Source organism: Thermobia domestica, chromosome 1 (assembly GCF_964235325.1).
Source record: "Thermobia domestica chromosome 1, izTheDome1.hap1.1, whole genome shotgun sequence".
NCBI lineage: Eukaryota > Metazoa > Arthropoda > Insecta > Zygentoma > Lepismatidae > Thermobia > Thermobia domestica.
Window position 1 is genome coordinate 38,408,140 of NC_137454.1, and position 27,942 is coordinate 38,436,081.

Below are 27,942 nucleotides of genomic sequence, written 5' to 3' on the forward strand. Positions count from 1 at the left end.
GTTGCGGTAGTCGTCGCTCTTAATCATGATAACGACAAAGTCAACGTAAAGAGGCTTGTGAAACTCTATACCATCTTTTGACTTGATGAATTGAAATGCTGTGTCTGTGATATCTAGGGTTGAAATGTCTTTAATAAGTGAGTCCATGGTGAACGTATTTTTCTTCAGTTCTAAGTTTGGCGTGTGTTCATTTTCTTGTGAGCTTTATGGCTTTAACCATCAAGCTTTGGGGGGTAGTCTTGATACTATAAAAACACTTATACACTTAAAACGTACTTAAAATTACAAGTTCGGATATTGATAATGGAATCTTCTGTTAACCTCGTTCTCTATAGGAAACAATGACTTCTTAAACTCTGTCCACTGATCATAATTCAAGCTGAATAGACAACCGTTAATATCAAAAACAACTTGAACTTCGGTCTGCACATTTTTCACAATTACATTGAAATTATTAGTAAGAATGAACTTCTTTTGGGGATCCATTTCTAACCACTCCATTTTTTACTTCTGACGACATATTTTTCTTCATTTTTGTTATTTTTAGGATTCGCAAAACCGATCCTCATTTGAAATTTACATACAGAACTCAACAGTTGGATAATTATCGTTTAAACCAGTGTATTTGTTTTTTATTCCATCTTTAACAATCTCATCAATCATTTTATCTGTTATGTGTTTTGTAAATCTAGGTGGAAGAAATACCTTAAACTCTTCAAATTCAACCAAAAATTCTCTTCCCAAACTTAGTTTTAATCTTTTCCATTTTTACAATCTTATATTCTGTATTTAATTCTAATTCTCTTAATCCAATAACTTGTTTTTGCTCGAGACTTCCAAGCTTGTTTAAAAGTTCAATATGACTCGCCATCGTATTTATTATATAGAAAATCAATCAACACTCTTCAATTTTTATCTTCACCAAAAATATTTAATCATTTTTGTCAATTTCGTTTAATGGAAAAACTTCCATAAAACAATTGTTAATGAAAACAGTTTGAGGATGAACCGTAAGGTGAGCGTTTTGCTCACCTTTAAAATCTCTATATGCCCACATTTAACTATCTAAAACTCTTCTACTACTTTCTCATTCTTAGGATCATATGTAAAGCTCTTTCGTCCAATTAAAATCGCATAACATATAGTATTAGCAGCCACAGCTTCTGCAAAGTCTACCACAATCTTTATGTTTGTTCTCTCATTTGCCGATACATTTTTCCTCTTACTACAATTAATCACATACATTGGTCTGTTATCTATAAACTCTTTAGGGCCATAGTACATTTCGGTATTGCCACATGTTATTCTCTTAAACGCAGTATAATCTTCGTACATCTTAAAATAATCCTTGTTAGCAATAACTAAGTTTCTTGATTCTTTTGGAAATACCTCATTCCTTCCATTCTTAAGATAGATATTCTTTACCTTACAATGATCAAACTTACTTGCATCTGCTGTTTGTTTGCCACTTCTATCAGTTTGGAACATTACAACTACGAAATCAGGCATATCAAATTGTCTACAATTAAATTGAGTAGTAACATCAAACTCCAAGAAAGAACCTACAACAGTCTTTTAAACACATTGATAAATATGGAATGAAAACATGATTTTAGGTTCTTTAAGAATATTCAACTTTAACTTGTTTTCATAATTAGATTCGTATTCAACAATAGGCATTATTATCTCCATACTTTTTATTGTTATTTTTCCATCATGAGGAGCTGCTCCTGATCAAGTCCATTTGTACAAGACACCGTTATTGTTGTTAGCTTTTGTAAATGTTATTCTCAATCCGCCTTTCCACATAACCTGTTTATAATCACTTAAGAAGCCTGGAATTAATCTTAATTTGTACAAAACACTAAAGTCCTTTCTTAGACCAAGTTTATCATCTGTTTCAAATCCTGCTTGTTTTAGATATTCAACTTCTGGTTTGGAAATCTTTAATGTTCCAATAGCTGTAGATGTTATTCCTAGTAGTTCAATCTTATCTATAACAACTCCATGCTTTCTAACCTCAATTTGAGAAAAGAAGAATGGTAAGAAGTTATCTACAAGTTTTATAGTATCATTTGCGCCAAATGTTCCTCCAACAACTTCAAAAGTCATCTGACAATCTGCTTTGTGTCATATGTATGAAGCCATTCCCCACATCGAAATCAAACTCAATATCTTTGTTAGCTTCATTCAAATTATTAAATGTTCTTGTGTTAGCTTTAAAACTCTGTAACTCGTAACTCTCAACACTATCCATTTATTATGGAGAAAATCTTGAAACAACGCTTTTATGGGACATACCCATAAAGGAATCATACATAATAACATTAGAAACTTATAACCCCCATCCTAACTTAACCTTAGAATTCATAGCAGTACCAACCCCAAAAGCAGCTAATCGTTCACCAATTGACGCATCACTAGTAAATGCTCTTTTCCACGCTTTAGTTTCTAGTTTCTCATCTGCAATATGTCTTGACTCTGTATCTTTATTGTCTCCGTAGTGTATATCGTGTTCTTTACAAGCCTCATCTAATGGGTTAATACCTTCGTCACCTCTTTCTAATATTTCTTGGAGCTTAGTCCCAGGCCCGCAAAATCTAAAACCTGGAATATGTAATTCAACTGGAAGTTTATTAATCAAATCATTTACTAATCCTTTTCCAAGCTTCTCATCATTCCAGAATCGTGGTGGTAATGTATTTAAAATCTTAATCAAATACCCTATACCTTTTGGATCATTAGGAATAAATTGTGAAAGGTTGTTATTAATCATATTCACTATACCTACTTTCTCATTATAAAAGTTATCATTTCTAGCCTTTTCTTTTCCATCTATAACTATTAACCTATCTATAAGCTTTCTCATGTCATCCATACATACATATTCTTTAAGCGTCTCGGTATATTGTTTAATTCCTTCCCCAGACTTTGGTGTTTTTTTTCTTGGTGGTGTTGGAGGTAAAGATGGTTTAATACAATTATCCCAAATAGGCCTGATAATATTAATGTACTTAGAAGCTCTACTAGATGCTACCTTTTTATCTCGATTATATTTTTGGAAGGCAGCATCTGATTCTATTACTATTTCCTTGTACTGTTCAAAATCATCATCGTCATAATCTTCGATGGTTTTATTAGTATTCGCCGTTAACAATTCCCATAAACCTTCTGTTCCTTTATATGTTTTACCATTAATTATTAAATCATCACCATTCACTTTAACTTCAGAATTTCCTAGCTTATTTATTATTTTTCCATCTTCTTCTACAGTTCTTATTCCAAACACACTATCATTTCTTTTACTATAAAATTTCGTTGCAATCCTACCAAATGATTGGGCTGTTGTTAAAGGTTCTACACCTTCCACTTTGTCTTTAATTTGTTTTCTCATTTGATTTTTTCTCCCCCGTTATAGGTGTATCACTAGTACTTGGAGAACTATCATAAGTTATCTTTTTAGGTGTTTCTAGTACACTAGGATCTATTGAAGCCGTTTTATGTGCAACTGGAACAAGTTCAGTTATTAGATTTTTATTTTGTTCTGCTACTTCTTTGATCTCACTTCCCAAGTTTTGAATAGCATCAATTACAGGTTGCTCTTGTGTTTTAAATTTATCGTATATACCTGCTCTTCCTTTCTTCCAAGATTTGAAGCCCTTTATCAAGAACTCCATCAACTTAATATTCTTATCAATTTCTTTCTCATCCATTTATTGTATAGAAAACGAACAAACGTCAATAAACGTGAAAAACGTCAATAAACGTGAAAAAACGTCAATAAACGTGAAAAAACGTCAAACGTTAAAACGTAAAACATCGAAAAACATCAAAGGTTTATAAAGTGTTTTATCTTGTTCCTATACTTACCATTGTTTACCTTCCTTGTCATATCAATTACTATAAAACCATAATCATCTTGCCAACATTTTGAACATATCTTTTTAAATTTATCATATGACATATCTCCTCCAACAAACTCATTATACACATGTTTAAGATTAGTATCATCTTGTCTGAATATGCATACGAAGTTAACGTTATCTTTTATAAGCTGTTTAGGTACTTTTGAATATGTTTGTGCAAGATAGAAACAGTCTAAATGTCTATGCCTACCTCTTGTAAAGTAATTTCTAACAGTATCTTGATTCTCCAAAATGTAATCGTCAAACACAACGACAGAGTATTTTTCACATTCATCAATAGGTACAATAGAATCATTACCGCTTAAGAACTTCGCTATTTGTTTATTGAATTTTAGTTCTGCTTTTTCAAATCGATCTTTTAACTGCTCATACTTTGGCTGATTCATGCTTTTAGAATATATGTACAAGTAATTATTGTTTAACCAACCTGGCTGTAAAAAGAAGGTAAATAACAAAAAAAAATTTTACCACACCCAGACTGACCCACGATAAGGCATCGAATATCATCAGGTATGAGCTCTCCATTTCTTTTCTTAACTGTTGTTTCTTTTATCATCTCTTGTACATTCCAATTAATAGTTTTCTTACTCATTTATTATAGAGAAAATCATCACCTTTTATGATCTTATTTGTCTTAGAGTATTCACAACCTAGAAACGCCATCCAAGATCATGTAGACGAAGAAGATAAGAAAAATTTTTCAGAAGTTATGGGGCATTGAATCAGTGCCCCCACGTTAATCCACAACCACATACAATCTTCATTAACGAGTCTCGACTGCCTTCTTGTAAACGTATGTGTCTGATATGGTGTTATTGATTACCTGCTAATTTGACCTCATATGATGCTTGTTTAAAAACCCTCGGAATTCCGATGATTAATTTTCTGAACATAGTACTAGTACAGACCCGGTTCGTTGATGAAGGTTGTGTGAGGTTGTTCATGTGGAAGGGTGTACGTATTCTGGACAGCCCTTGTAGTTTCCAGGTACTCTGTTACTAAACCTACCGGGGGCTACAGCGTAGCCCCCCTTGGCTTTTGTATTCGTCCGCCTTTAAGTGGTTGCCTTGGGTTGTGATAGCTTTTTGTTCTTTGAGGCGGTTAAACAGATTGATAGAGTTAGGATCGTAGCAAGTGTCTTCTTGTAGTATGTGTCTGAGATTAAGAGGTCTGCTGGATTTGTACCTTTAGATGCGGGAAAATACTTAACATTTTGGACCTCCGAATACAGCGGGGCACCTTTTATGATCTTATATCTTTAAGTTGTTCTCTGATCTTAAGCAACGTATCTTTTATATATTCGCTATTCATTTCACCATTTAATGTTATTATCATCTCTAACTGTTCTTTAAATGAGTTAATACAAGTGACAACGGTTTTATATTCGTCTTTTATTTTGCTTATGTTTAACTTAGAAGACAAACCTGTTATTATAGCACTTCCAGTTTCAAGAGACGTTGTTAATATCGAGTAAATTGTTAAGGGTAGAAAAATATTAATAAACCCAGTTGTTGCAGAAAGTATAACCGACAACGTGATCAAAGTGTAGTATGCATATCTAACAATTCGTAGTTTTCTCTTTTTCTTCTTTAAACTGTATTCTAACTTTTGAATGACATCTTCTATTAACTTGATTACTTTCTCTCTTGGAATATCTATAGGTAAATCAAACTCATTCATTTATTATATAATAAATGGCTAAGGTATTTAAGCTAACGGGTGATACTTCTGTTTTAAAGAAGAAACTCCATTACGAATTAGACAACAGTAGCAACTATTTAAGTATAGGACTAGTTGGGTTTTACAGTACATATCTAACTCCAAACATAACAACAACAAAAACAGTTTCTCATATGGTGATAGACAAGTTTTTATACCAGAAGGGCAATACAGCTTAAACAGTCTTAATGAATATTTAAAATCTCAATCCATCAACATAGCATTATCAGAAGATCATTTAAGAAATAGAGTTAAAATTGAAACTGATAGTAATGATGTTACAATTGGAAGTATAGGCACTGTCCTCGGGTTTGATGTTTTTGAAGTTTTAGAAAAGAACAAAACACATATTGGAAGTAAGTTGCCAAAGTTTCATCCGTTTGATACTATAAATGTTCACCGTAATATAGCAGATGCCATGTTTGTGAAAGATACAGAATACATACATAGAGAAACAGGAATTTTAGCATCATTTAAAACAGATGCTGAGTTCAAACATAGTATTATTTACGAGTCTACTTATCCATTATTTTTCCCTATAATCAAAGACAAGATTGATAATTTTGAGATAAGGATAACAGATGAGAATGATTCCTTAACTGATTTTGGTGGACTGTACTTTTACAAACCAAGATTTTCTCTTAAATAAATAGGAAGATGTGTTCTATTAAAGGTTGTATGTTTAGTGTTCCTTATAACGAACTAAAGGATCTAAATATTGATCATGTATTAAGAAAGAAACAACTTAGTGATAAATCTAAGAAAATTAAAGAAGTTAAAGGAATGGATTTAACTTTAACTACTGCACAAATTAAAAAGATTAAGAAAGAGCATATGGGCGGTTTTATCTTTACAATTCTAGCAATTTTAGCAGCTTTAGGGGCAGTTGGCTCATTAGCAGGTGGTGCAGCAGCGATTACTAAAACTGTACTGGATTGTAAGAAGAATAAACAAGAACGTGAAGAACAAACAAAGACACAATATAGCTATGGAAGAAAAGCAGGGAGCAGGTAAACCAAAGAAGTCAAAAAACTAAAACCATTTACCAACTTCGATATAGAGATGTTGGCTAAAGAATTAAAGATAAAACGATTTAGAGGTGTATTTATGAGTGATGAACTTACACAAAAACCCCATGTACATGAGTGTGGTGTAGTTAACCTCGATAAATCAGAAAACATTGGTACTCATTGGATATGCTATTGGGAAGATAACAACGTAAAGTACGTTTTCGATTCTTATGGTGTTCCTCCTAAACAACTGGTACAATATCTTGGTACCGAAAACTTATTTTACAATGACGAACGAATACAAGACTTTAATTCAGTTATATGTGGTCATCTTTGTGTTAAGGTTTTAAATCTTCTAAATCAAGGGTATTCTTTTAGTGATGTTATGTATATGATTAAAAATGATTAAGTGCTTTTATTTTTTGTATCCATAAAAGTTTTTCTTTAAGATAAATATGGAAGCTATATACAATAGATTTTTAGATTATTTTGAGAAGCATGAGGATGAACTAGATGCACTAAATAGATATAATTTTTATCAATATTTTCAGGATGTTAGCGACATAGACTTAAAAGATAAAAACAACCTATATAATGTTATTGATTTATGGAAAATGCTAATACCAAAATTTTTGTACACAGAAGAAGAGTTGGAAAAGTTACGTCCAATAATTACCTTAAAGGACTTGCTGTCAAATTATAGCACCGCACCATTAGAATGAAGTAATTGTGGTAGTAAGTCATTAACAAAAGGTGTGAGTAGATACATTTGTGATGATTGTTCTGTAGAGAGTGGTTGGGTTTACAGTACTTGTGAAGAAACGAAAGCTGCTTGCGTACGAAAACCATGGTATGATACTATAAAAAGATTTAAGTTACAGTTATCTCGTTTGCAAGCTTTACAGGATAGAATTATTCCCAAAGATGTGTTCAAAGTGTTAAATGATGAATTTAGAGATATATCAAAAGATTTAATATCAACAAAAGATGTTCTAGAAGTACTAAAGAAAAACCAATACACAAAATATTATGATGATGTATATTTAATACACTATCACCTTACCGATCAAAAACCATTAAAATTACAACATATGGAGGAAACACTTACAAATGAGTTCGAAAACTTACACGAGGTTTTTAGGGAGCTGTATCCCGAAAGAGAATTGTTTATTAACTTAAAATGTGTATTGTACTATCTGTTGAAAAAGCACGATGTTCATGTTGATATTGATTTTAAACACTCGCCTAGACAAATAGAGATGTTAAAGAAATGTTTTGAAAAACTAGGATGGACATTTTCTGTATAATAAATGAGTATGGATATATTTGGTAATGTTAAAGATAGAAAAGATAATGTTGATATTAGTGAAGAAAAATTGAAATTGTTGGAGAATTTAAATGATGTTGTTAGCGTAAGTCAACTTAGGTCAAGAGAAGCCCAATTAGAGAACGATAGAAAACGATTTGAAGATGCATTAGAAACGTTACAAGACACATGCATAAAGAAAGAAGATATTGAAAAGATTAGGATGGATACTACTAAATTGATTATGCAGAAAGAAACCGTGCCTCTACTATATCGATTAAGAGCTAAAAACGTTAAGGAGCCAATCTTTAGAATATTTAATCTTTCTAATGGTTACAAATTTCTCTATAATGGGAAAATAATGCACATGGAATTAAGTTTGGATAAATACTTTCTAGATATATATTTGGGTGATACTTTGACTAAAGAGATACCTTTTGACTTTAAGAAGAACGATATAATTACGATTAAACCAAATAAAAATTCTGCTATGGAAGAAGGACAATTATTGTTTGTTGTAATGTACATAGAAAGAGAGCTTTCCTAAAGACGTTTGCTATATAATAAATATGGATATCTTTGGTAATGTTAAAATGACATCAGAGTTAGATAATACAGTTCTGAGAAAAGATATTGCTATGTTAAAAGAAGAGCTTAACTTCATCAAACGGAGTTATGTTATAGAGCTTCCAAGTCGATTGATATCAGAAAATGTTGAAAATCCGTTCTTTTTAATACATAATCTATCTACCGCATACAAATTTCTTTATAAAGGTAGGATAATGCATATAGAATCATCTTATAATACGTATTTTATAGATATATATTTAAATGGTTCTCTAGTTGAAACTTTTCCATTACACTTTAATATAAATGATCTATTAGCAGTTAGACCATCTAAAGATTCTGATCTGAAACATGGTAAATTACTATTGCTTCTTATGCATGTAGAAAGAGAAGACGAAGATAGTGATGATGATGGTGAGAATGTTGATAGCATAATATTAAACAGCGATTGTTATTGATTTTCTATATAATAAACAGGATGTATTGTGTTAAGTGTAAGAAGTTAACAGACACGGAGAAAGATACCATTAGAATTGAACAGACAAAGAATGGAAGATATCTAAAGAAAGGTATTTGTTCTGTATGTGGTGTTACTAAAACTCAATTCGTTAAAAAGCCCGATTCACTAGAAGAAGGTAAAGGTATTAGAGAAGACATTATAGAAGAAATTCACAAACCATCTAGAAAAAACTTTGACAGATTAAGTGTAGTTATAAAAGGTATCGATGATCTTTGGCAAGCTGATCTTGTTGAAATGGATAGTGGAGTATTAAAAGGTGTTTCCAAAATCAATAAAGGGTATAAGTATCTGCTAACGATTATAGATGTGTTTTCTAAGTATGCGTTTGCTGTTCCTGTTAAAGATAAGAGTGGTAAAAATATTACAGAAGCATTCGAATCCATATTAAGAACCAGAAAACCTAGTACAAACTGATCAAGGTAAAGAGTTTTACAATAAAGAGTTTAAGAAGTTAATGGGGGAAAATAGGATTAATCATCACTCAACCTATAGTGGTAAGAAAGCTTCTGTTTTTGAGAGATTCAATAGAACACTTAAACAAAACATCTGGAAAAGGTTCACAACACAAGGGAATTATAAATGGATAGAGATATTACCAACATTGGTTAGTGAGTATAATCATCGAATTCATAGAACAATTGGTTTAAAGCCTATAGAAGTTAATAAGAAGAATGAGCAAACAATATTGGAGAAAGCGTATCAAAAAGAATAAAAGCGTGTTAAGCCCAAATACAAGTTAGGTGATCATGTTCGTATAAGTAAATCGAAAGGGTTATTTGAGAAAGGATATACACCTAATTGGTCAACAGAAGTATTTGTTATTTGTGAAGTTATTCCATCCAATCCACCTACATATAGAATTAAAGATTTAGAAGAAGAGGATGTGCAAGGTAGATTTTACGAACCAGAACTATTAAAGACGAAACACAAAGATGAATACTTGGTGGAAAAGGTGTTAAGAAAGAAAGGTGACAAAGTATACGTTAAATGGCTAGGGTTTGATGATTCGCATAATAGTTGGATAGATAAGAGTAATGTTGTAGTGTAAATATAAATGTTTGTCTTTTGTGGAATAATAGCCATAAAATGATAGTTTAAATGAGATAGGGGTATCGAAACGCTACCTCATAACATATATTTCCAGAGCCGGTATACCGGGTCTAGAAATTATCAAAAAAGTAGCAGGTGGTAAAGGCCAATCTTGAAACCGCTCAGCCTCTTTCTTTTTTGACTTCATGATTAGAGAGTACATGCCCGGTTCGTTGATGAAGGTTGTGTGAGGGTGCATGGTCAATAATAATGTGTCAGTAGTTTGGACACTCGTAGTTTCCAGGTCTTCAAATCTATTCTGAAACTTTGGTCTTACGCTGTCTTTAAGGACTTGTCTTGTATTTACATAGCCTAGTATATCCTATGAACAGATTAAAGATGATTATTGGTGTGGTATTTTTTGGTGATTTTAAACTTATTATAGATAAGAGTACAGGATACTTTAATGCTACTAAGTAGTGTCAGAGTGGTGGTAGAGACTATAAACATTGGTATCAAACTAAGAACTCTAAAGAATTAGTAAAATTTTACAATGGAAAGATAAGCGGTCTAGATATAGACCACTTCAAAGAGCGACGTATGAAGTAAGACTTGCTGGTAATAAAGAAAATAATTTGATTTCTGGAACATACGTGTATAAAAGAATACTTCTAAGCATAGCTTCGTGGTTGTCATTTGATTTCTATGATAGGTGTTACGATTTCGAAAGAGTTAATACTTGATATGACAAGATGGTGATAAGAATTTATTTGTGTGGGTAAAAACTCCGAAAATGATTAAATCAATATTTTTATATAATAAATATGAGAACTATGGATAATTCTCTTAGTTTAAATGATATTTGCTATGAACAGATTAAAGATGATTACTGGTACGGTGTTTTTGGTGATTTCAAGTTAATTATAGATAAGAGTACAGGATACTTCAATGCTACTAAACTGTGTCAAAATGGTGGGAAAAGATTCAAAAAATGGTTAGAAAACAAAGAATCAAACGATCTAATAGATTATATTTCCAGGGACCGAATTCGGGCCGATGAAATTATTATTAGAAAAGTAACAGGAGGTAAAGGTGAAACATGGAACAAAATAAAAGGAACATATATATGTAAAGAGTTGATTTTGGATATATCTCGATGGGTTTCTCCTGAGTTTTATCTTAAATGTAATCAAATCATTATTAACTACTTCGTTAAAGACTTTCAACAGCTATACCTTACTAGCAACGATCAGCTTCAAACAAGAGTAGAAGAGATAGAACAACAAATGGGTCAATTACGATTGTATAATCAAGAACTAGAAAGCAAAGTTGATTATCTTAAAACAGTTGCAGCACCATATACAGAAGATCCAGGAAAGATACATAGGCTATTCATTATCAAGAAAAACCTTACTAAAGAACAACTTGAAAATATACTCTTTTACTATGACAAAGAAGAACGAGATCAAAAAGAAAGAATAGAACGATATAAGTATTGGGTTGGAAGAGTACAAACATGCAATTGCGAAAGTAGGATTAAACAACTCAAACTTAAATACCCAAGTATGAGTATTGTGCTTAACATTGATGATCCCAACTCTATAAACTTATACAACAGAGCTAAAGAAAGATATGATGATAGAATAACTTGGCACAGTTCGCATATGAACACAGATTTAAGTGATATAGATCTTGTTGACAGGTTTATTCAGTTAAGAGACATTTAAGTATAAAAAATGCGAGAAACTAAATATGCTATTGCTTTTATGGGTTAACCCATCAAAGTACAATTTAAGTGTTAAACAAATCCATCTGTTGCAACATCGAATGCTAAATCGGTATTATGGTATTTTCTTATTATAACTCTCCAATCTACATAATTTCTAAATATATATATAAAGTCTACAGATAGGTCTTGATAAATTGAAATGTTATCCCAATAAGCGCTGTCTTTGAACTCTGCAATAAGTTCTTCTGTTAAATTTTGAAACATCGATATCATTTCCCAATCTACTTTGTCAGCGTAATCTCTTATAAGGTTTTCTGATAATTGCTGAGTCCTACATAAGCTCCACCAATGAACTCTATCTGCGTGTTTTCGTATAAAGGCTTCAGAGAGTTCGCTTCCATAAGATATAGCAACAAAATCAACTTTGTCTATAAACTCATTAATAAATTCTTCAGATAGGTTTTGATTTAACGATACTTCTTCCCAATCAACTCTGTCTGCAAATTCTCTTATAAAGTCTTCTAATAAGTCTTGGCTTCCTGAAATAATCTCCCAATCAACTTTATCAGCTAATTCTCTTATAAACTCTTCCGATAACTTTTTCCATAAACATATTTCACTCAAATTAACTTTCTGCAGATATTTGCGTATGAAGTCTTCTGTAATGTGATCATAATCATATTCCTCCTCATAATTATCATAACCTATAGATAACCATTGTTCATCAGTCAGTGAATCTAATATCTCATCAGACAAGTCCATAACGTTTGCATAGAGAATGTTTTGTATAAGGAATGAGTTGTTTTCTTTAGTGGCCTTCTTGAATAAATGATCTAACATACCTATGGACACGCTAAAATTTATTTTGTCTTCATCATTATAACCACCAATATCTAAATGTTTACATACACAATCAAATATAGGTTTGTAAGATAATATTTCCTTAGCACTAGTCATGTTTGTTTTTATTCTTAGATTTTTAAATTTATTTCATTTTTGTTGGTTTTCGATATAATAAATATGGAGAAAGAATTTGATTTATTACATGATAGACTTAAACTAATTCATCATGATCTTAAACTCTTAGCAGCACTACTAGAGAAGCAAATACTGTTGAAGGAAAAAGAATTATTAATAATGCAACAAAAACATCTGATTTGAGTAGCGACGATGAATATAAATATGGTAGTGATGATTATGATGATAATGATGAGTAAGTTTACAAAAATGATTTAATTTTTATATGTGTATATGTGACTTTGATAGGGTATTCTCATCAAAGCCGTGTTCTAATACAACGCGTAATATGTAGACAATGGCAGGAGTGTACAATGTTAAGCGTTGTATTAGGACAAATGAAAATGAACTGAAATAATCCGGAGAAGATAAGAATTGAGTTATAGCAAGATTTTCTATATAATAAATAAGATGAGTAATTATAATAGATTTACTGTAGTAGAGTTAAGACGACAATGTAAAGAGAGGGGGATCAGAAGATATTCCCGATTAAGAAAAGCAGAACTGATAGACCTTCTTAAAAAATATGACGATGAACAAAGCAGGAGACAGATTAGAAATATATTCCCATTTAAACAAGAAGTATTTGAAGAACCAAGAATCAAAGTTGAATCAATGGCAATCGATGTAAAACGTCAGAACATTGCATTAAAATCAAGATTAGAAACATGGAGATTTACAACAGATTACAAACCACAAGATCCACTTGAACAATATATTACTGCAACATCTAAAGCCATATTAAACAGATTACAAATTAGCTTAAGTAAACATAGTTCATTGAAAGCTAATCTTTATATAAGTTGTACATATAAGAAAGGTAAAGAAACTCAAAACTTCTATTTTAACACTAAAAACCAAGAAATATATCGATCAAGTAATTTAAAAGAAGAAATAACTAAGATGAAACAAAGATTAAGAACAAGAATGGATGAGCTCCAAGCTAGAGGTTCTGGCTGGGCTCTTATAAACATTAACTTTTTACAACTAGCAATCGTCAAATATACACCATATAGAGGATCAACATACATTGAATTACCTTAACAAATTCAAAACAAAAAGGCAGTAATTAATGTAAAGAATGAAGATGAAAAATGTTTCTTATATTCAATTTGTTCTGCACTATACCCAGTTAATAAAGATCCACAACGACCTTCCAAGTACAAGCAAGCCGTCAAACACTTACAAGAAAAATTAAAAAAATATTCATTATCCTGTAAAACTATGCGATATTCCAAGAGCTGAAAAATTACTTAATATTTCTATAAATGTTTATGCATATGATAAAGACTATTCAATCTATTTACTACATCACACACAAAACAAGCAAGAAAATCATGTCAATTTATTATATATAAAAGAACAAAATAAAGACCAAGTTAAAACACACTATTGTTGGATTAAGGATTTAAGCAGACTAGTATGTACACAATTAACTAAAAAGAGAGCTCGAAAATATTTATGTGACAGATGTTTTTTATACTTTTACTCTCAAAACGCTTTAAATAAACATGAGCAAGATTGTTCGTTAAATGAGCCAGTAAAAATAATAATGCCTGAAGAAGGTAAATGTGTTGAATTTAAAAACTACCAATACATAATGAAAATGCCATTTGTGATTTATGCTGATTTTGAATGTTTGTTACATAAAGTTATTGGTTGTAAAGAATGTTATCCAGATAACGAGCCATGTACGAAAAAATATCAACAACATAAGCCATCTGGATTTTGTTATTATGTAGTAAAGAGCGATGGAAGTAAAACTAATCCTGTTTTGTATAGAGGTAAAGATGCGGCAAAAAAGTTCATAAGAATGTTAAAGAAAGAAGCTAAACAAATATCAAACATATATAGTCAAAATAATGAATTACCATTAACACGTAAACAGATAAAAGAGTTCAACCAATCCGAATCCTGTTCTTACTGTAAAGTAAAATATACACCAGAAAACTACAAAGTTAAACATCACGATCATATAACAGGAGAGTTTGTAGCACCTCTATGTAATAACTGCAATTTAAAAGTTAAAGTACCAAAGTTTGTACCAGTGATCATACATAACTTGACAGGATATGACTCTCACTTGTTTATAAAAGAGCTTGGATGTAATAAAGAAGAAATAGATCTAATACCCAATAATGAAGAAAGATACATATCATTCAGTAAAATGGTTGGAACTATTAAATTGAAATTTGTAGATTCGTTTAGATTTATGGCTTCTAGTTTAGACAAATTGTCATCGAACTTGAAACCTGAGCAAATGATACATACCCAACACATTTATCCTAATCAAGAACAGTTTCAACTTGTAATAAGAAAAGGTGTTTACCCATATGATAATGTTAACAATTGGGATAGGTTTAGAGAAACAAAATTACCGATAAAGGAAGCATTCTTCAACAAGCTTATGAATACACATATAAGTGATGAAGATTATGAACATGCAAAGAAACTATGGAAAACATTTGACATTAAGAATCTCGTACAATACCATGATTTATATTTGAAAACAGATGTATTATTGTTAGCAGATGTGTTTGAGAACTTTAGAGAAACATGTGTTAAAGCTTATGATCTTGATCCTGCTTGGTATATGACAGCACCAGGTTTAGCCTGGGATGCAATGTTAAAGATGACAAATATAAAACTAAAGTTACTAACTGATTATGATATGGTATTAATGGTAGAGAAAGGTATAAGAGGTGGGATTAGTCAATGTTCAAAAAGATATGTGAAAGCAAACAATAAGTATATGGAAGATTACGATAAGGATAAAGAAGATTCTTACTTAATGTATCTAGATGCCAATAACTTGTATGGGTGGCCAATGAGTCAATATCTACCGTATAAGGGATTTAGATGGTTTAGTGAAGATGAGATTGAAGAAATAGATTTCACAAATATACCTGATGATTCTGATACTGGTTACATATTAGAAGTTGATCTTGAATATCCTAAAGAATTACATGACTATCACAAAGACTATCCATTAGCTCCTCAAAATATATGCCCGCCTGGTTCAAAACAATCAAAGCTATTAACAACCCTATATGACAAAGAAAAATATGTAATTCACTATCGAAACCTAAAACAATGTCTTTCACTTGAATTAAAACTTAACAAGATACATCGAGTAATAGTGTTCGAACAATCAGATTGGTTAAAGAAATATATTGATTTAAACACACAAATGAGAACGAAAGCAACAAATGGTTTTGAAAAAGACTTTTATAAGCTCATGAATAATTCAGTATTTGGGAAGACTATGGAGAATATTAGAAAGAGAGTTAATATTAAACTTGTAAGTGATGAGAAAAAATACGAGAAGCTTGTGGCGAAACCGAATTATAAGAGTACTACAGTTTTTACGGAAAATTTAGTAGCAGTTCACATGAACAAGGTTAAAGTGCAATTTAACAAACCGATTTATGTTGGTATGTCAATTCTAGATTTGTCAAAATATTTAATGTACGATTTCCATTATAATGTGATGAAACCAAAATATCAAGACAAAATAGAAGTATGTTATACAGATACCGATAGTTATATATACCATATCCAAACAGAAGATGTGTACAAGGACATTAAAAATTACATTGATTACTTCGACACGAGTTATTACCCTAAAGATATCAAATATAAGATACCACAAATCAATAAGAAAATACTTGGTAAGATGAAGGATGAGATTAAAGGTACAATCATAGAAGAGTTTGTGGGTTTAAGAAGTAAGATGTACAGTATAAAAGCACCTCAAATAGATTTAAGAGATAAAGACTTTAAAGGTAAGTTTGATAAAGAAAAGTGTTGTAAGAAAGCTAAAGGTGTTAAGAAGAGTGTTGTCTATAAAGAACTTACCTTTAACGAATATAAGGACTGTTTGATTAGGCAAAGAGAATATTATAAGAAGATGAATTTGATTAGAAGTTATAAGCACGATTTGTACAGTATAGAAGTAAATAAGTTAGCTTTAAGTTGTGTGGATGATAAGAGATGTATTTTAAAGGATCGGATCAATACCCTACCATGGGGTCATTATAAGTTAGAAGAGTTGTAGATTTAGATGTAAGTTTTTAGATTGTAAGTTTTTTAGATGTAATTTTTTATGATTTTAAATGTCATAAAATCATATTCAATCTCACTTTAACATTGTAGTTATGGGGATACTTTGCGCCGTGTAACTTTGTATAATGATCTGGTCACAAAAAAGGGTCCAAATTGCGCCAGAAGTAACCACCCCTAACTACTCAGATATGCACGAATTGTGGGACATGAATGGGAAGGGACTCCATCATGCATAAACCACATACACTCTCGGGTCCTCCGTGGCAAGTCTTTAAGTAGAATAGGTAGGCCCTAGGTCAGAAACTGGAGAAACTGGAGCAATTGATTGCGTTCAATTGCTATGGTAAGAAGTGTTGTTTCACAACGTCATCACCAATAATACCAGTCAACACATGGAATCGGAAGCGCTGATGATTCTTCGTCTCTACAATTGCATGCGGGTTGTTGGGTGTCCATCGATGGTCATTGCGAACATTTGTGATGACATCCTGTATGAACGCCTCATCCGAGAACAACATCTTTGCTAGAATTTTCTCCGCGTTACATTCACTTCGTATGTGCCCCCTGGCGCCGCCAATGTTTCGCCATCACTTATGAACAACCGAATTATTCGAATGGTGTTTCCTTTGATATCTTTTGACCCGCCATTCCTATTTCTTTCAGTTACAAAGATACTGTATTTCTACACTTAGCCTCCCTTACTGTCCCTACAGCGTAGCCATTGTTGCCTTTGTTCATTAACATTTCTTGCTGCATGTTCCAAGTAGCATCCCCTCCTACAATTTTTCAGTGTAAATTGTTCACTTTTCTCAATGTTTCATACACTTTCTTTGTGCCCCCTCTAGCGCCGCAACTGTTTCGCCATCACCTATGCATAATTGGATTCTTCGGATAGGGTTTCCTTTGATATTTTTGGACCCGACATTCGTATTTCTCTCCGTTCTTGCCTTATTGCAAATTGCCGCCTCTGAAGGTGACATTTCAGAGCCTCTAGCGTCCAAACAAAGCCACATTCAGCCAATGTTCATACGACATTCTTTTCTTGTTTGATGCACGACCACCCTGTATAAAGTTTGTTTCTGAAATTTACCAACTGGATATAATGTACTTAGATTTCCCAAAAGCTCTCGATAAAATTGACACCCATGATCTTCGTTGTAAGCTATTCAACAGATTTAATCTTCGTGTGAAATTCCTGCATGTGGTAAAGGAGTATTTCGCTGATCGCATGCAACGTGTTGTTCTGCCAGATGCATCATCCTAATTTTTCCAGTTCTTACTCGAGTTACCCATTGCAGACCTCTTGGACCACTGCTATTTCTTCTTTAGTTGGATGGGTTCCATTTCTTTCTGTCCTTAACATCTACGAACATTCTTCTCTTTGCTGACGAATGTAAATTTATCCTCAATAAATACATTGACTGGTGTGTAACTTGGAACGTAAAACTAAATCCTCAAACATGTAACACTTTTAGTATTTCTTTGAAGTAACAGTCCTATTGAAAGAGCTGTAACACATAAAGTCCTCTGAATATTATCATATGACAAACTTATATTTGCCGATCACATCACGCTTACTTTGAGGAGTGCTATGAGAATACTTGGCATTCTTTAATTCTAAAATCAGTCAGTAATTTCTTCAAAGCTTTTGTCTTCCAAAATTGAATATTACTTACCGGTAAGGAATACGGCTTGTGCATCAAATTTAACCAGTTTTGATTCTGACCTTAATTTCTTTCTTTCTATTTTAACACAATAAGTTCCTTCAATGCGTATTCTTAAGAAAAGCAAACTCCTAAACAAACTCCACATCCACTACTCATTGTTGCACAAATGCTGTTTCTCTATAATATTATCAATGAGAAAATTAACTCCGAATTATTTGTCTCTATTCTCAATTTTCGGGTATCTTCTCGCTTTACTCGCAGTCATACGGTACTAACATATGTAACACCCAGACTAGCAATTATATTCCATACTTCAGGCTGACATCATTTTATATCACTGTATTGTTAGATGTTGATATTTTTTAATCAGAAAATCATTTTAAATACAAATTAAAATCTCCTTAAATATGGTAATTTTGAATATACATATACATGCATGTTTTGTAATATTTATTAATATTTTTTATATTTCTTTTATAGATGTTACATTGTTTCAGTGTAAAATGGACAACGATCTGTATCTGAATCATTTATAAATAAATAAATAAATATCTTCTGAATTGCATTGCTTCTACAGATATGTCTCTTACCTTAATAACCATCTGTATCTCTCGCGTTTATTTCGGTAAGATAAATACTATAATAAAGTTTTGTCACAACATTTAAGTAAAGTTACATATATTGGTAATGCTTAACTTTGAAATATTTCCAAATGCAAAGATTTAATTGCTCTGCAGTATGAAGATCTCAGTATTTGTTGATCCTAGTAAAATTATCGATAGTCACATACAATCCAAAGTTGATATTAGAAGAGACTTTTGTGTTTTTTCGAAATGAAATATTAAATTGATCTTAGTTAAGTAAACTATCACTAAAATTAGCATTTTAGAAGTTAAAATTAAAAACAAGCAACAAAATTCGTGTCCATGAGTAACAATACAATTTTGAACATTTACTAGTTATTGATGTATCATTGAATATTTAACTCTCAATGTTATAAATTCCAATAGTATAGAACAGAAAGCAAACAGTAATCGTACAACGAGTGATTAAACAAAAGATAATAAAATTATGTTATTAAAATGCAGCAAGTTTGTCCTGGTGGGCAATATGCATCTTTCTTCTGCACTACTGGTTGGCAATATCCGTCCGGGAAGCATTCTCCAAGTGGACGGCAAGAGGTCAAGGGAAATTCATCAAGCCCTGAAAATACCATAATATCTGGTGATTACTTATACACATTAACCACGGATAAAATTTCATGTTTATATTATTTTTGCCTAAGAAGAAGGCACAATATATTGTAGCGATCACACTGGCGGAATGGAGTGAATAATATGTACATGAAAAACGTTATCATCAAGTAGGTGGTACTTTTCCAAAGAAAAGAAAACATCCGGACAGTATTTTGATTTCAGAATAAACGAGTTATTCAAAGAACACGACCAATCTAAATTCAAAAACAGGTACGAGGATGTCCTACAAAAGCATACTTTCCCTTGGTTATAATTGAATATTCAACTTAATAAATGTATGCGGATACGATTCCATGTAGAAACTAGCGATTACAATGTTCAGTGGTCCATTATCATCAGTTCATGTTGAGTGTATGTCATGCACTCTATTGCAGGCCGCTCGAGTCACTCCGCGCAGTATTACGCCAATGGATCACCATGCTTTTCACCATTGATGGCGACTTCGACGCCCAGAAGTCCACGAAGTTAAGTTGGCCAGCGTACATGTCTCTAATAACGTCCTGTTCCAGACCTCCAACAAGAACGAACCTGGTACTTCAGCGTCCAGAGCCAAGCAGCGTAATCAACCCCAAGACTGCAAGGCAGCACCGAAAAACAGAACGAATATCTCCGCTTGTTCCATCCAATTACTTCGGCAGTCGACCGCAAGCCCTTCCACAAGTAACAGTGTGCCGTTAACACAATATTTAGTGACAACGCCACCTAGTTCCTGTCCCCGTAGACCTAATCAAACTAACGAACGTGAGTAAGCACTCATTTAATGTTCCCTAAAGTGTTCTTTTGTGGAAAAAAATTGAATTTTCTATTTATTACACATAGCCTTGCATTCACATTTTTATCTCTTAAAGACTTCAGTTAACCTATACCGGGACCCTGTAGGCCAAAGACTTGATTGGTTGATAAATTTTAGCCAATAATTCTGACTATTAAAATCCCTTGATCTCCGTTTTTTCATTTCATTAACTCTTATCATTTGCAATAAAGGTTAAACAATCCAATCACCACATTTTATTCAGAAAACCTACCTCATTGTGATACGCACTTTATGAGTTATGAGTTAATTTAAGTAATTAATATTCTTCTGTGTGACAGCGTACTCTCCCGAAGTACTGTGTAACAACTTCCCTTGTAACGGGGCTTTTTATAATACGTTCGATTTCATATTAAATTAATAACTAAATTTAATAAAACAATAGAAAAGAAATAACAGGATACACATAGTCTCTAAAATCCAAAATAACACTAAAACACTATCAGCTAAATAAAATATAAATAAAATATTTTCAATTGTGTTTCCAGATTATTATTTCAGATTTCATGTTAGCCCCTCCCTCATAACTAACTAACTCTATGGCTTATGGAACCCGGAGGTTCCATGCCGTCTTCACAAAAGCTCTCCACTGACTTCTCTACTTAGCCAATTGGATCGAGTGTCCACTTTGTATTCCTATCTCTGTGAGATCCATCTTAATATTGCTTTCCTATCTGCGCCTAGGTTTTTCTAATGGCTGTTTTCCGATTGGTCTTCCAGTCAAGATTTTAAAAGTGTTTCTACTTCCTTCCATTCTAGCTATATGACCTGCGCACCTAAGCCTCCTAGACAAGACGACCCTACCAATGTTTGGTAAACCGTATAATTAATGTAGTTTCTCGTTATGAAGTTTCCGCCATTCCCCCTTTCCGTTCCTCCTGGGTCCGAATATTCGTCTCAGGATTTTGATTTCAAATACTTTCAGTCTACGTTCTCCCCTCGAATTACGCGATCATGTTTCGCAACCAGATAGGAGAACAGGCATTGTTATTGTTTTATATATTTTAAACTTCAAATTCCTCGACAGAATTCGCGGCGACAAGAAATTTTGAACTGAATAGGAACACGAATACCCTGCTTTTAATCGACATTTAATTTATTTGTGAATAGGATTTTCGTCTGTTAATATTGATCCTAAATATTTGAAACTATCCACTTTACCAAAAGTATTATTTAATATCCATATTTTTACCGTATTACGGTTCCAACATACTTCCATGTATTTAGTTTTTTTTTGCATTTACTTCTAAACTCATGTCCCTGCAAGCGTTTAATAAGATATATGCATTTCTTTATATTGTTTTCCTATCATCTCCTATTAAGTTTACATCATCAGCATATGCCATAACCTGGAAAATACCGATCAACTTAAGCCCTGGTTTCTATCTTTGACTTTCCTTATAGCGTATTCCAACACAAAGTTAAATGATAATGGCGACAACGCATCTCCTTGTTTCAGGCCAGTTACGACGTGAAAGCTCTTGGACAAAATTTTCCTACCCGGACTTTACTTTGGGATTCATTTAAACATATTTTAATTAATCTAATTATCTTCCAAGTTCTGTAAGAACGTTGTATAATGTCTCTCTCCTACCCGAGTCGTACGCCTTATTTACTTTAAAAACAGCTAAAGATCTATTCCGGTTCTCCTGTAGTGCATAACACTGGTTGGCAAAATGAAACTTCTGTTCGTTCCCACTTGATAGGGATTCCTATAGGTTTCGACCTCCTGACATCGAATCCGTAACCCGTTTTCCTAAAGGACCTAAAGGTTTTCAGGGAGAAGTGGGTGTCTCAATATCCGCCCAAAGATGCTATTCTCCACCCATAATAATTTTCACGTTATAATTTAAATATCAATATTAATTCTGCAGACAAAATTGCATAAAAAGTTAAAGTTTAACACTTACGTGTCACTTTGTTTTCGTCCTCCTTTTGTAATTACTACAGGGTGTCTGCGTGTCAGATTGAATCAGAAGTCTGCCAACATATTCACACTCGATTTACCACTGTAGCGCCTCTCCATTTTAGCTATTTTCTGGTGAAACCTATCCCCGTGACGGTCAGAGATCCCCCAAGCTGAACATTTCAGAGAAGAAGTCCAGGTGCTAATGCAGGATGTGTCACTTTTAGGACACATTATATCCCATGTTACGAAATGAAGTAATTTACCTGCCCACAATGTCTTTGAAATCATGTCACTTATGATTCTCTGGAAAGTTACTGTACACTTCTCGAAAGGTCTCCCAAGCCTCACGTTCCACTTCATTAAGCTTAGAACTAAATGTAGTATCCTTACAAACGTCTCTGATTTGAGGTCCCGTAAAAACACCTTTTTTTAAACTTGGACTCGCTGAGTCTTGGGAATAGTTTTCTGAGATGATTAAATGCTTCACCATCCCGGTTCAGGGCCTTGACAAACAACTTCATGAGCTCTAAATTGATATGAAGGGGTGGTAAGAATATATTTTCCGGATCCACAAGTTGTTCATTAGCCACGTTCATCTCCCCTGGGACCACTTGCTTCTTTTGCAGCCATTTTGTGATGGTTTACTGATCTTTGGCTAGACTATCCCAATGACACAAGATGCAGCAGTGCTTTGTGTAACCTCCTTGTAAACCGGTGAGGATGGCAATAACCTTAAGGTCAGCGATAACAGACCACAGGTACTGTTCGTTCTTTATTTTTTGTAATAGGTTTCGCATGTTCGTATGTGTCTTTCATATGTACGGCATGAGCAATAGGGATGGCTGGCTTTTCATTGCCATTGTGTAGTAACACTGCCTTGAGATTTATCCAAGGGGAATCTAAGAATAGCCTCCAATCTTCAGTATTGTAATTCAAATTCCTTTGTCCAATAAGCGATGGAATGTCTCTGCTATATACCAAATCATCATCCTTTGTAAATTTAGGAACTATGCTCACCTCTCTTTTCCTATACATCGATATATTAACATCTTGGTTTAGTAGATTCCATTGTTGAAGTCGTGACTTAAGCAACAGGGCCTTAGTCTTGGATAGGTTTAAGTCTCTGATCAGATGATTCAGCTCTTCCTGACTTATCACATGTGGTTCATTAGTGCCAGGCACGGGAGCGTAATTGGGATCTGACTGTGTACTCGAAGATTGAGCAACATTCTCACAAGCAGCACGTCTTTCATCGGATGAAACCCCGCACAGGGTGTATGAGTCTGGTGGAAAGGGTACAGGTAGACAAACATTATGTTTCATAGGTCTCCTCTTGGAATAGAAGTTAGGACACTGTATTTTATGCTTCATGTGTTTTAGAAACCCTTTTATTAGTCAGGCAGCAGTAACAATCTGAAACATGATCACGGTTCTAGCGCCAAACCATAGGTACGGCGAACGGCATCGATTTATGTGTACCTTTCAACCATCCTGTGAGAGTACGCGCACTTGAGGTACAACTTTGCTTCAGAGCCCAAACGCGATCCTCATCGCCGATTTTACACCCGCAGTACAGATGGTAGGCTGTCTTCAGGAACGGAGATAATTGCCTACTTTGTCCTTGAAAATCACTTCCCCCTATATGTAGCAGAATTATTCTCTCCAATTGTTGCAAGTTCTCGGCATGTTCGTTTAACATAAACGTCAAATTTTCACGCAGAATAATTTTTCACCTACGGTATACACAGACACAGCACAACACCACCTTCTAACACGAAGATCAACTTGAAACTGAAATATTTGTTTCACGCGACAATTTGGTGTATGTCTAGGCGCCTTTTTTCAGCAATCTGACTGTCATCTAGACAAAAGGGAATCGACGAATGATCGCAAGTTAATTACGAAACCTTTTTGTGTCAATAACAGCTAGGTTTTAGTGTATGCAGTGTGGAACGACAAAAAGTCTTTTCAACCCAAGGGGAGGGGTACGTTTCCTGGGGGTCGTGAGCTAGAGGAAAGAATGTTCCTAGGATATAGCCTAGTAACAGTTCTTGGATTAAGATATAAATTCAGAATTATACACTCCAAACACGGAAAACACATATTTAATACGAGAAATAAAATTTTTCTGTCAATTATGGAAACAGCACCTCTCCAGAAAGAAAAAGCCTTACGTGCTGGAACTTTCTCGATGAGATATTGGTAATCAGCGTCTCGATTATGTTTTGTGTACATGCCTCTGTGTGATTTCACCGTTTTTTACTTGAGACCTACATAATCTTTGCTGGTTGAGACACCATCATTATATTTTGCACGTTGACAGAAATTGAGAAGCTTATACGTGTTAACGTCTTACGGTAACTGTTTCCATATTTTATTAAAATGATTGCTTTTAAAGTGTGGTATAAATTATTAAATTTATTTTCTCATACTGTCATTGTTTAATTGCGCATTATTATAATACATTACACTTCGGAAGGAGCATTCTGTGAATGATGTTGCTGTTAATTGAGAAATAAACAACAAGGAATCTCCTTACATGCTTTTTCATCATTCACTTATTCTTGTTACTTTATTCCCAAGTAATGTTTACTAATAACATTATAAAGGGATTTACATGTGTATAGTCTTTACTTTCTCGTACCTTCAATTCTTATTTTAACAATTCCATATGAACAATAGTTTCGCTGACAATTTAATGTTGTCATATCGAACTGTTGAGTGGACAAACATTACAAGAATGAAAGAAAAGCCAAATACTTATCCACAAGAGAAAATATTTAATTGTGTTGTATGTTTCGAGCTAATCCATGCAACTCTCTTACAACCTATCAACAACAATCACACCATAACTAAATCATTAGAATATAGCGAATATAATATTTTTTACGTGAATTAATTACAGACGACAACATTGACAAACGAAAGCAAATGAAAGTGTATGACAACCTAACCAAAATGTTACAACTTCATTTTAATTACATCTTATGAGCAATCACTTTTTATTTATGTATCACATTTCTACTTAATTTATCCTTACAACCTTGTGACCTACTTTTAATGGCATACCAGGACTACGGTTTAGGTTTTCATTCAGAATGAAAATAGTTTCAAAAACTATATTATGTTTGAAGTTTCTGAATTTCGATATTTTCCATATTTTAATTTCGATTCAGTTATTGAGTGGTTAGACTCACCTAATGGTTTAGTTTCGGCTGAGAACAATGTTTCTTTAACGTTACCATATTTCATTATTCTTGGATAGTAATTTCCATTTGTCTATCTATGTTTTCTCCACAAGAACAACGAACTTGAGTTATATACACGGATTTTAAAAAATTGAGTTTTTCGGATCACGGTCAGTAAAATGAAAGAGATTTTTGTAAATATATAGGAATAGACGATTCTAATTTTAAATATAACTTCGGAAGTTAATTTTTACTTTGGGTGAGGAACATTTTGTACATAGCATGTGCACACATTTATGAACTTCTTTTCATTTTCCTGGCGTTTGACAATATTTCTGTCACTGCAGCACTTCAATATTGTAGGTTTCATTTTCCCCTGCATATTTTCTCCCTTGAGTACTGTAAGTTGAGACAGGTGTTGAATCATAGTTTTATTTTTTCCATTTCTGTATTTGTTCTTTCTTGAATCCGATTTTCTCGGCTATTTATATAATATAAGAAGAAATCTGTAGTTCTTCTTTCATTTGTTCTTCATTTGAATATAGTATATTGGCTCTTTATTAAGAAACAAATGGTACAAATGTTTATTTTTTGTCAGTATACCTTGCAGGAACAAGGATAAATATCTTCTGTTTATGTACAAAATATAAATGCCTAAATATTATTGTAGAGTCGTTTTTTTCTTCTATACTTAAATTAATTTTTCGGAAAATTCGCACTAAAAATTATTCGCTACTGTCGGCCAAACCATTTAACATGAAAACACATTAATTAGTTCATTACAAAACCGCAAGGCGTGGCACCATGAAACACATATATTACAGGGTATAGGCAAAATAACAATTAAGGAATCGGAGTCAACTGATTCTGTGTAATATCTAAATGTTTGTTTCATATGGTTGTCATTTTGAACCGAAACACAAATAACTGACGTTTTAATCTAGAACTCACGTTGACGACACACGCACTTTGCTGTCACTTTCCAATGCCTGCCGTACTTTAATTACCAAAATTTAAGTTAAGGGTAGTTAAATAATATGATTGCCAGCTCAAAGAAGACCATCATTGTATGAACGATTTGCTAACATTGTCTAAACCCAAGTTGCTTAACAACTAACATGAAGGTTTTCATATCTTAACTAATTGTTTTCAATAATTGTATAAGTCTAAACACCAACAAATTGTGTCCGTCATTTACTTAAGTAAATAGAAGTAACGTTTCAAAAAATGTTAAGTAACTACATTATCTCCGGTTGTAACACAATATTGAAAGAAATATGATAAAAATTATATTATAACTATATATAATACTGTTTATTTAACTTATTAAACAGAGTTTTTATTTGTATTTTCTATAAAATTATTATTATTATTATTATTATTATTGCTATTAATGTATAATATAAAGACAATAAACTTTAATTATGTGATGACACTCTGCAAAGCAATACCTGCATTACTGTTTAATTGTTTAGCAATTAAGTATGTGGATTGCTTATAGGAACAGATTCTACTCTGCATCTTATTAATAAGTGAAACCAGTAGTTTTAGATGTTGCACTTCATATTTGATTATAGAATACGCAAATTTTGGAAATTTATCAGATTTTAAACACATACATTGCAACGAAACTCATATGGTTATTATCCGTATTACCAAAGTACCTATTAAATAGAGTTTATTTTTTAATACTTACATATTAACTCATGTTTGATACATGTAACCTATATATGTACTCTAAGCTAGTGATTCTCAACCTATTTCCTAACACGACCTTCTTTTATCACATCCTCTTGCCAGCGATCCCCTTATAATTTCTGATTTGTAATAAGCTGATGTGGGATTTTCAATATAGTTATTGCGGACATCGCACGGCATTAATCTATTTCTAAAGAAAAAGTAGAATCATTTTCTGTGTATAGTGAATACAGTAACTTCCTTAAAAGCACATATGGTCAGTTCATTCTTATTACAAATATCGAATTCGTTATGTCATACGTTCTCAAAATGGAGGTCGTTTGAAAATTTTAGAACTTCATTACTTCCTTATTTTTTTTTTTTTTTTTTTTTGCAAAAGTGATAAAAAATGTGATTTCTAATTTGGTTAAAAAACTAAGACAGTTGTTTAAAAGGTTATTGAGTACTTTAATTTTGGAGGATCAACACTTTTAGTAATATCCGCTAATAACTTCTAATTATATTTATTTCTTCCGCTTATCTTCG